Source organism: Microcaecilia unicolor, chromosome 1 (assembly GCF_901765095.1).
Source record: "Microcaecilia unicolor chromosome 1, aMicUni1.1, whole genome shotgun sequence".
Taxonomy (NCBI): Eukaryota; Metazoa; Chordata; class Amphibia; order Gymnophiona; family Siphonopidae; genus Microcaecilia; species Microcaecilia unicolor.
Window position 1 is genome coordinate 542,093,495 of NC_044031.1, and position 10,734 is coordinate 542,104,228.

Genomic DNA, 10,734 nt, shown 5'->3' on the forward strand with positions numbered 1-10,734 from the left:
TGTAGTGGAAAGATTTATGTTACTGTTACTAATATCTACAATGACACCAACATTAGAAAAAGTATTTGTATGTTTTATGGGAATATCCTAGAATTACTTTGTATCTATGGTTAATGGACAAGAGGTTCTTTGTATGCAAAAGTATTGGTTTACATTTAACATTGTGATGGTTCTGTGTCCAGTGTGGTGTAAATACATGTGAGTAACATACCTAACAAAAAAAAGGTTGAGAACCAAAGCTCTGGAGAGAGTTTGGCTGATATCTATTATCAGATGTTCAGCAAGCAAATAGAAAACTAAACTAAAAACCTGATAGTTTCCAGCAAGTTGAGCAAGATAGACTGGGACCTCTGTTGTATTAAAACATGAAAAATGGGGATGAAGAGGGTTGCTGGTAGAGACCCAATGATTCAGTGGCTACATAAAGCAAGTCCTGAAAAGACTGATGGTTACAAGATTAAATATTTCACACCATCCCATAAAACCTCAAAGGGTTTAATTATAGACTTCTACTGTCTGGATGGCAAAACACAGGTGAAGCTTTGGCAATTGTCACAAGCTGCGAGTGAGGGTGCTATGTGGCTCAGGAGGGAGGGAAGAAATCTTAACTGGTAAGTTGAATACTATGGTTATAACCAAGACTACATCATGTTAGCTGTCTATATGGTTGGCATAGTAGAGACTTGATGACCAGCGTTTAAGCATGGGTGACTGGAGCCCATATACAGTGACAGGCACAGCTCTAGCCACTTTGTTGGGCAGGCTGGATGGGACTGTGTGGGTATTTGCCATCATTTACAGTGTTGCTGTGTAAACATATAGAATAACAAAATCATATCGTATTCATCCAGCAAATAGTACAAAAAATACTAAAATAACATATAACATATTAAAAATAAGAGTATTGTGGTATTCTAAGTTTGATCATAAAGCTCTCCCCAGTCGTCTAGAACAACCCAACACTCCTAACATTTTTGTTCCAGCCCATATTTCTGAAGTTATTCTCTACACCAGCCCCCATCTATTTAGAACTAGATTAAAAATTTTTCTTTCAAGGTCTCACTAAAGAACCATGTTTATAAGATTTTTCAAAATACAACAGTCTGTCAGCAATCTTAACAGGTTTGAAAATGTATTACAGACAGTAATATGCTTAAGCGTTCTGAGTACTTCTGGTTCACCATTTCTCTTTAACTGATGGCACAACTAATGTAGCATTCAAGTTAACCTTAGGGCCTGGAACCCATCTTTTCATTTAACTTGGAATCTGATCATGTAGAATTTTAAACACCACTCAGCAGAAAAAGTAGAGGTGGACCAATGATCTTCCAATGCCCCAAAGAATGGACTCCAGAGGATAAAAACAGCAATTTATTAATGTAAATCAAAAAGGGAACCCTAAACAGGGCATTAACAGCAAGAAGTTCATATAGTGAACAGTGTAGCAGACTTGTAAACTCAGGCAGACTCAACAAGAAGCTGTGTTTCGGCGTGAAACACCTGCATCAGGAGTCACAAAGTCTAACTGTAGTCACGTACAGTTAAAAAAAAAATGTGACTGCTTTGCTTATGATACACAAGGCAAAGTAATGCATATGCCTGGCCAGTGAAACAAAGTCAATTACCACTATGCATGCTCTATATCTTCAAACATCACTGATTTGAATATTATTCCCCAGTAGACTGGCCTAATATGAACACTACAGCCAATATTAGTGTGCAGGCATCTAAGACTTGTAGCTTCTAAATCTTATATCTTGACGTATAACCTCGGTACACCAGTTCACACCTGAAGACTCTATCTCTCTTAAAGTCCTTTATTTGAATAACACAATGTTTACTCACAGTCAACTGTAGATCTGAGGTTCTGCCCCAATGGCAAGGAGTCTCCGTGGTACTGAGAACAACATTAGCTCAGAGCTGGTTGAATGGTGTACAATCTTTTTCAGCAAGATACATTCAAGATAAAAACTAAGTACTCTAACAGAGGGTAACGCAGGAAAGGGTTCGGTACTGTCTAACAAATGGAGCCTACCTCAGACTAGAGGGAAACAAAAAAGGGCACACTCTGACCCAGTGAGCAGGGGGGAAACCCACCAATGGGAACAGAGCCTGCCAACTAGCAACAGCATAACCAATCATATAACAGTTCTAAACAGACAGGCTAGTGAATCACATTGCCTGATAACTACATCCCCCACAATGCATCACTCATGCGGATCTGCAGTGAGAATGACAGAAAAAGTGTCACACTCACCCCAGAGCCACATTACAATCAGGGAAAGGCTGTCAGAGGACAGAACAATTAGTATGAAACCTCCAGTCCCCTCGTTATTTTTATTTATTCTTCTTTTATGGCCCGCCTATTAAGTAGGTGGGTTACAAGAAACAAACACCTAAAGTCCCATCTCACCCCGACTGCAGTACTTTCCACCATTCCTGCTTTTATCTCTTTCATTTTGCACCAATCAGGCCTGCGGGTGAAGGAAGAGAGTACTACTGCAGTGGTGTTTCTTCCTCCACCTGCTGCTGAGCTCATACTTGCAGTGTGAACAATAAAGAACACTATTACTAGAGCAGTTCAAAACACTAGACAGATCAGCAGCAGTGCAGAAGAAAGTGCCAATGTACCACTACTCTTCTCCTTCATCTGAAACCAACTGACCAAAAACAGATGAACAATGGAAGGGAAGGATCTATGGGGAGAGATACAACAGCCCAGCTCCTTGTTCTTATATTTGTAAAAATTAGCTTAATCACTATTCTGGCAAAACACCTATAAAAGCAGTGTACAATAAAAATACAAACAATAAAAGGTCTATCATACTAATTCCGTGGGTGATCCATCAATTCCATGGCAGCGGCTCAATTTTGTAGGCCTTATGGCAGCCATGGAAACACAAGAGATCAAGGGTCCTGGTAATAGCTCACTCTTAAGGGAAATAAAAACTGTCTTCATACAATGGGCATTCCTGAAACCCAATTGTACACTGCCCAGGCCATTCTTTTTACCAATAAACCCTCTTTCTTTCTTTCTTTCCAAAAAGCAATCGTTTTGTTATCTTAGAAAGAAAAGGAAGATGGGCAATGGATGAAAGTTATCAAAATAACTTGAGTAGAAATCTTTTGAGCAGTGTTTTTTCTGCATCAAACTTTCACTATGGTATTTGACTAGTCTGTACAGAGTACTACTGTGTTAAGACTGTCCTCTTTGAGAATGTGTTTGCAAGCCAGTGGCCAACATATGAGATGTTGAAATTTGACATCTGAAAGTTACCCTTTGCTTTAGAGCTTCTGGTTTATCTTGAAGAAGCCCAGCTTACTCAAAATCTCTGGCTAGAATTAAAGTTTCTTTGATCATTTATAGCAACTATTACATTACACATTATTAACCCCAAGAAGAAAATTACTTTTAAAATTCAGAATTACTTTATCTGAAATTATAGCCTTTTCGGGGGTGGGAGGCAGTGATAAGAAAAGCTCAGCAAGAAACCCCTCACTTCCATGAAGGCTAAGCAAGAATCACAACTCATATCTCAAAAGGTAGTCACAAGGTCCTGACTTTGACAACAATTTAATATTACATCAAAACTGTCTATTCCATCAGATGACGCAAAACACTATTTTAATAACGTAAATCCAGAGAAAGCATATTTCTTTAGGCAATTTTCTAAGTAAACTAGGTTGAAGTGCTCCTTCAAAAAGCAAGCTTTCAGGAGAGAGTTACTAAAAGCCAAAATATTCATTGGATTGTTTCAGCTTCTTCACTTGTGTCAATGAACTGCTTAACAAAGCAAAATCCATCTTGGAGACCAGAAGCCATGTTCCAATACTCATTTCTAAAAACAGGGAGAGAACTTGTTGCATCAGAACAATATAGTCAGTACTAGTTCTGTCATCTGAAGAAGGAAAGTAAAACTTTTAATTGTTTGCTCCAAATCCTGCCTGGGTAAGCAGGAATCAGAATTACATAAAAATGTAGAAAAGATAACAGGTGTATCTTCAGAGCTGAAAAGAATCTCAAAATCTTCTCAGTGGCTTAACTTGATTGCATGTACACAAAAGTGGAACTTCATTATTTACCTTACTGGAATGCAACAAAATACAAGTATTTCAAGAGCCCTAACAGAAGGGAAGGCCCTTATCTTTACTTAATGCACGTTAGCTACCTTGCAACTTGGTGTTATTTTCATCAGCTTTACAAAGTTTCATCAAAGGTGCAGCATACTGATCCAGCATCTGGACATCACTAGAAGACTGAACCACCAGCAACACAAGCATGCAGGCATAGTTATATGCTACCGACTTCTTCGACTTGGAGTCCCTGATATAAAACAAAATAAAAAAAAAGAAAGAAAGATTTTCTTAAAGTGGTATTCTCTAGATTCCTGACGATCAAACAATTTTCTCAATGCTGCATTATTAATGTTGGTTCAGTAATAAACTGTATTTCACTTATGATTTGTACTCTACCTTAAATCTTAGTGGATAATAAATCAAACAAATGTATTAAAGTTTCATGCATACAGCACTAAGGAATAAAAAGGCAGACAAACTTGCCCACTATTCATAAGTAGCAGTATATCTGAGGAAAGAACAAGGTTAATAATCTGAGCAAAACACTTGACGAAAAAAATGAGGGCAGCAGGGTCTTGCTACTGGTTTAAATATGGGAATCTGATGCTCATCTAGCCAGATTGGCATTGGACCAAGAAAAGAAGAAAACAAAAGTGATATGGAAGGAGTGACCTCCTGCAGGCGGTCATCCCTGCAGGGATATATCATAAAACATTAAAGTATAGACTAGGACATGGGGTAAAAGGGTCATGGATTTGATATACCATCTTTCTGAGGTACAGACAAAGAAGTTTACATATATTATAGTAAAAAGGCCCGTTTCTCAAACCAATGAAACGGGAGCTAGCAAGGTTATCATCTAATGGCGATTATGTTTTTAAGGGAACTGTTAGAAAGAATGTGCTGTGGTGATAAAGAATAATTGGGAAGAGTGTATAATGAGTAATATGGTCTCAGGGGTATGACGTGGATTGTTTTCTTTTTTTTTTTTTTTTTAATCTTTGTGTTTTGTTTTAATTTATAGTATATTTCCAAAAAGCTAAAGTACGCAGAAATTTAAAAATACATTTGCAAGATTTCTTTATAAACAATATTTTTAATGAAAACTTTGTTACATTGGGAAAAGCTTTCCTTGTTCAGGACCATCTATGACTTTTACAATTGCATCAGAAGAGTTTCGAACTCATGAAAATGCTACATACAGTTGCCCATGTGTAAACACTGGTTCTAGGAGGAAAATGCCAACTTTTTCAAATGTTTGTCCTTGTGACTTGTTAATTGTCATTGCAAAAGCCAATTTCACAGAAAATTGTTTGCGACGTAATGTAAATGGGAGGTCAGTGTTAGATGGTGTTAGTTCAATATGTGGGATAAAAACAGTACTCCCTGCAGCTGACCCAGTGATTACTTGACTAATAATGAGGTTCGTTTTCAAGTCTTACACGATTAAGCGAGTTCCGTTACATAAACCTCGCTTGGTATTTAAATTCCTGAGTAGGATAATTATGGCTCCAATTTTAAAATGCAGTTTATGGCAAGGCACGCCAGTTGGAGTTTGTTCATGAAGGAATTCTACAGGATATAACTGATATTCCTCATCATTGGAGTCATGAATGAAGTTCGAACTTAAATAAGTAATTGTCTCACCTTCTAAAATATTTAGAACAGCCTCATTTATCTTCTCAACATGTGCATTTTGTGGGCAAAGAATAGCCTTTTTAGCAAAGTTGTAAACAGTATCTGCGGTATTTTTTCTCAAAAAATGGCATTTATATCGCCGTCAGAAATGCGCTTCTGTGGGATTTCGATATCTTTGAAACTATCTGGACATGGAAGATTTCCGTCTGCTAATGTAATAAGCCAGTTGTAATCTGAGTCTACAGAGCGGACATTGTTTAATTTTAGTATTTCAATTTTTTTCCATAGTTTATTTAACTTAATGCTAGCTTCAATAATGTGAGCTCGATCACCGTGTGGTACCACTGGTAGAGTTTGTCGAAAATCCACCAAGGAGAAGAACTTTCCCACAAAATGGTTTCTGATTGTTCATGATGTCTTTGAGGATTCTATCTACAGCAGTAAGTGCCATACTGAGTGCCATAGTTGACTCATTCCAAATAAGGATTTTAGCATCTCTAATGATGGAAGTATCATTTGATGTAATCTGATGCTTGATGTTGACGTTTCCAGTAGAGGAACAGGTAACTTAAACTGTGAATGATAAGTTCGTCCTCCTGGAAGGAGATTTGCAGCAATTCCTGTAGAAGCAACAGGTAGTGCAATTCCTCCATCTCCTCGGATGGAACTCAGGATAGTATTACCGTTTTTCCACTTCCAGCAGGACCGTCTAGGAAGAAGCACGTGTGGGTTATGTTTTTTGTATTGCAGGCAGAAAGTATAGTATGAAATGCTTCCCTTTGCTCATTATTTAGCTTTTCTACCATTTGTTCAGCTTTTTGCTTTTCATCTTCAACACTGAAGGCAAGTTTAGGATCTTCTATTCTGTGGATGACTGTTGGTAAACCAAAGTGTTGAAGTTTTTTGCCATGTGTAGTCAGAACGGCTTGGATTTTCTGAAGGCACAATTGTTCAAATCAAGCAATCACCTTTGCAACCATGAATGTGTTGAAAATCTTGTGTCATATTAAGTTTGTATTTTTGGAAAATTTGGAAAGCATTTGATGGTACAGCAAAAACACAAATGTATGCAAAAAGGTGTCTGATTTGCTGTGGCATGCTGCATGTGAGTGCATCGTCTAAGGTGTTCTCCCACAGAGCTTCATCGTCAATGAGCCCCATTTTCTTGGCTGCATCTTGAAATGTATTATAAAGAACACATGCAACTGTTTTTAAGTCTTCAAAGGACTTAGCCCCTGGTTTGTGTAGTAGAATTAGCCTTAAACAGTAATGCTCAGGGTCCGCTGAAAAATGAACTGCATACATTCTCCCAATTGTTTTGTCATGTCCTGCTTTTCTACGTTTCCGCTTTTGTTCTCGTCGGAAGTATAGTACATAAGAATATCTACATACAAAATGGTCTTTGAAGGATTGTCTTCTGCATTAAGCTTAAACCACGCTGTTAAAGTGGTGTCCCTGGTTCTGGCTCTTTGTACTGCAGCCTCAACTTCTTAGTGTGAAAAACAATGCTTTGTTTATCTGGTAAGTGTACTTCCAATCTCTGAATAGTATGTGATTGGTGATGCATTTCAAAACCGTTTAATCGCCATGCAGCTTCAGGAGCACTAACATATCTAGAGTCAGTAACATTTTAATTTCATCATGTTGTAAAGTTTGGTGCTCTGTAATAACCACATTACCACAATCGTGTCCTTTATAGACATATTTAAAGAGGTATTGACACTTTTAATAGATGCACATACTTCCATAATACTTTAAATGTAAGTAAGGGTTATAAGGGACTACCCAACTGTTATTAATGAATTTTCCATTTCAGAATGTACAGACGCAGTTATCCTTCTGCGGTATTTAGATATCCGTCACAGTTCTCAATAGTTTCATTTTGGAATGGTTTTGGAAACTGTTTAAAGCACTTCCCATAAAGCATGCAGGGATAATTTAAGTTATGGTCACTGCATGGGCCATGTATCATATGTTTAGCAATTGTTGCATGGAGACGTGGAAAGTTGTTTATTTCAGGAATTTCAGCACATACGATTTTGTCAATTATTTCCTCTCTTTTCAGCTTGTGTTCCTCTTTCATGATAATCAATATATGAGCGTGAGGTAAACCATACATGAATTTTTGCAAGAGGGACACCAAGTATATGTTTTTTTGCAATTTCGTGTAGTAACTCTTAGTTTTAAATGAAACACCCTTGCCAATAAGTCAGGTTGAAACTCTGGTGCCTGACCTTGTTTTAGATTTTGAGTAATTTCTACCCATCTTGGGTTGCAGGTCATAGTAATGAACAGATCTGGCTTGCCATATTTGCAAACTATTGCCATTGCATCCTGAAAATTCTGATGCATATTTCTTGGGCTGCCAGCAAATGATGGTGGTAAAATAAATGCCTGGCCAGGTGTAAATCCTCCATTTGCAGCTTCACTTGCAAGGTGGTCCATTAACCCTGAGTATTTTTCAACTCTTAACAGTTTTTGATTTTGACAAATATAATTAAGTCTGTTTGCCTGTGTTTTAATATATGCATCCACAAAATATTGTTGCGTTAGTTTTCTGCACTAAGAAAAGGATTGAATTAGTCTCTTATTGCCAAACAGTACCCATAGTACTGAATTTGCGTAACTCTTAGTCTTGGGTTGTTTGATTTGCGACGGAGGTGCATTATACATTTGGTTGTTTAGACAAAGGCATATGTATCCCCCAGCTCTGATCTCCATTGGGAAGAGTAATGGATATACCATTGGTTCTAGATTGGGGTCCAACACACTGATTATCTCAGTTTTGTTTTCTTCATTTGGCTTGTTTCGCAATGTATTATCAGATCTCTATGTAAGGGAGGTTCCCCATCTGTATTTTGAAAAATGAAAGCCACCTCATTGGCTGTAGGGACATTGTATCGTCTTGAATCGTTTTTGTGATCTTGAACAATGGCCATTTTCTATTCTTCTTCGTTGTGCTTCACATATGCATTCATTTTCTACTTCATACAGCATCTTGCATGCGTCTGCAAATGGATTTTCCCGTGCCATAAAATCGCTTAATTGTCTCATTAATGTATGGTTGATGTGTGCATTTGTTGAGATTCATAGTCTCTGAATGGCTGCTTCATCAGGATCAAGAATATATAATTGAGCAAATTGTCTTTGATTGTCATTTTGAGGATGTAGTGCTGCTGTTCTATGGTAAACAGTACCATTAATTCGAAAACAATAAGGGCCATATACGGGTGGTGGTGCAATGTTAGCTCCCATGGAGGCAAAAGCTAAGGAACTATTAATGGACCTAATGTTTTGTACAAAATTCTTTGAATATCATGTTCCCCGGAGAGAAGCTTGTATTAATTCATTGTACCTAATTCCAGAAGTTGTACTTTGCCCTTACTACAACATTGTGTAAATAGGTTGTCAGAAGGTGTTTCATTGTGAAAATGTTTGGCATTGCAAAATATACAGACTGTTCATTGGACCACAACTATAGTATTGAGTTTCTCTCTCATTGATACAGTCTCTGTGGTTGGAGTTCTGCACTGTGCTGTCACTGTATCGTTCTTCTTGCTTTATTTTGTGCTTGTCACAGGGTTTTTTCTTTTGTTTCAGATTTCCAATTGTTTTGCATTTGAAATCTGTTATATTTTGTGTAGTCGTTCTTCGTTGCTTGTCTGTCATTTCTGCAAGTCTTTTAGCCCTAAATCTTTTCGTCTTGTCTTGTTGTTTGTCTCTGTTTCTCTGTCATTTGTTTAATTCTTTCATGTTCTAAATATGTTCTCCTTTTTCTATTTGTTGCTCTTTCTTCTTCTGTCATTTTTTCAAATCTTTTGCGTTGTATAGCAGTGTGCCTTGTTCTGTGTGTTTGTCTCTGTTCGTCGTCATTTCAGCAATTCTGTGCCTTTCTGAATCGGCGTTTCTTTGTCGGTTACTTGCACTTTCCTCATCAGTCATCTTTTGTATCCTGGACCTTTTTCTTGCAGTGGCTTTTTGACTTTCATGTGCCTTTTCGTCTTCATCAGAGCTGCACACCTTTTTCGTTGTGCTTCAGCTCTTTTTCTTTTAACTTCAGCCTGCTCCTCAGCAGTTAGTGTTCTTTTTCTAGTCATGTGATGTTCACCACTTTGGAATGTCTCTGATTGTTGTTTGTGAGCTACAGTACACGTTGGACTGTGCTCTGCTTCTCCTCGGTGCCCTGCCTTCCCCTCCATGTGCTGCAATTCTTCCCTATGCTCTCCGATGCAATCCATGTGCAGCGATTCTCCTATGCATCCCTCCCCTCCCCTCCAGTGATTGTGGCCTCTACATGATGTGCACCGATTCTCCTATGTTCTCCCTCCCCTTGCCTCCCATGCCATCCTCTGCAATTGCCTGTGTGCGAAGTGTGTGTGAGAGAGAGAGAGAGAGAGAGAGAGAGAGAGAGTGTGTGTGTTGAGAAGAGAGAGTGTGTGTGTGTGTGTATAGAGAAGAGAGAGTGTGTGTGTACTGAGAAAGAGAGAGGTGTGTGAGAGACAGAGACAGACTCTGTGTGTGGTGTCTATGTGAGAGCGAGAGACAGTGTGTGACAGTGATTGCACTGTCTGTGTGTTATTGTATCCTTTTCTTTTTAAATATTATCCTGTTTTTTCTGTTATATATAAATTTATGTGCTGTGTTGTCCGCTGGGTACCTCGCGGTTCCATGTCTGCCTCACGTCAGCTCAGTTTGCCTCCAGCTTTCCCTTCCCTCTCACTGTTCCGCCCTCATAACGTCTTTTTGCAGGTGCGAGACAGTGAGGGGGAATGTAGCGTTGTAGGTTGCTGTCCTTCACCTCTCAGTCTCGCGCCATTGCTTACTGCGTTCGCCTGCTTCCCACCACCTGTTATGATTGGGAATGTGAGCCCTTGTGCCTCGACTGAGCACGGCGAAGATGGAGTGCCACCGCGCTCGGTCAGGCAGCCAGACAACCCCAAGCTTCACCTGCACTTAGCCACTGTCCCCAGCGGTTGAGCCCCTGGGTTCAAGCGGCCGACAGGACTGGTGGCCGCCCCC

The 10,734-nt window shown here is 38.9% G+C and overlaps 1 protein-coding gene across 1 annotated transcript in view; it reads right to left on the minus strand.

Moving 5' to 3' along the window:
- The window catches only part of VIRMA (vir like m6A methyltransferase associated), a 341,503-nt gene that overhangs the window by 142,350 nt on the left and 188,419 nt on the right, over window positions 1-10,734 (minus strand). The gene's annotated exons all lie outside the window — the stretch shown is intronic.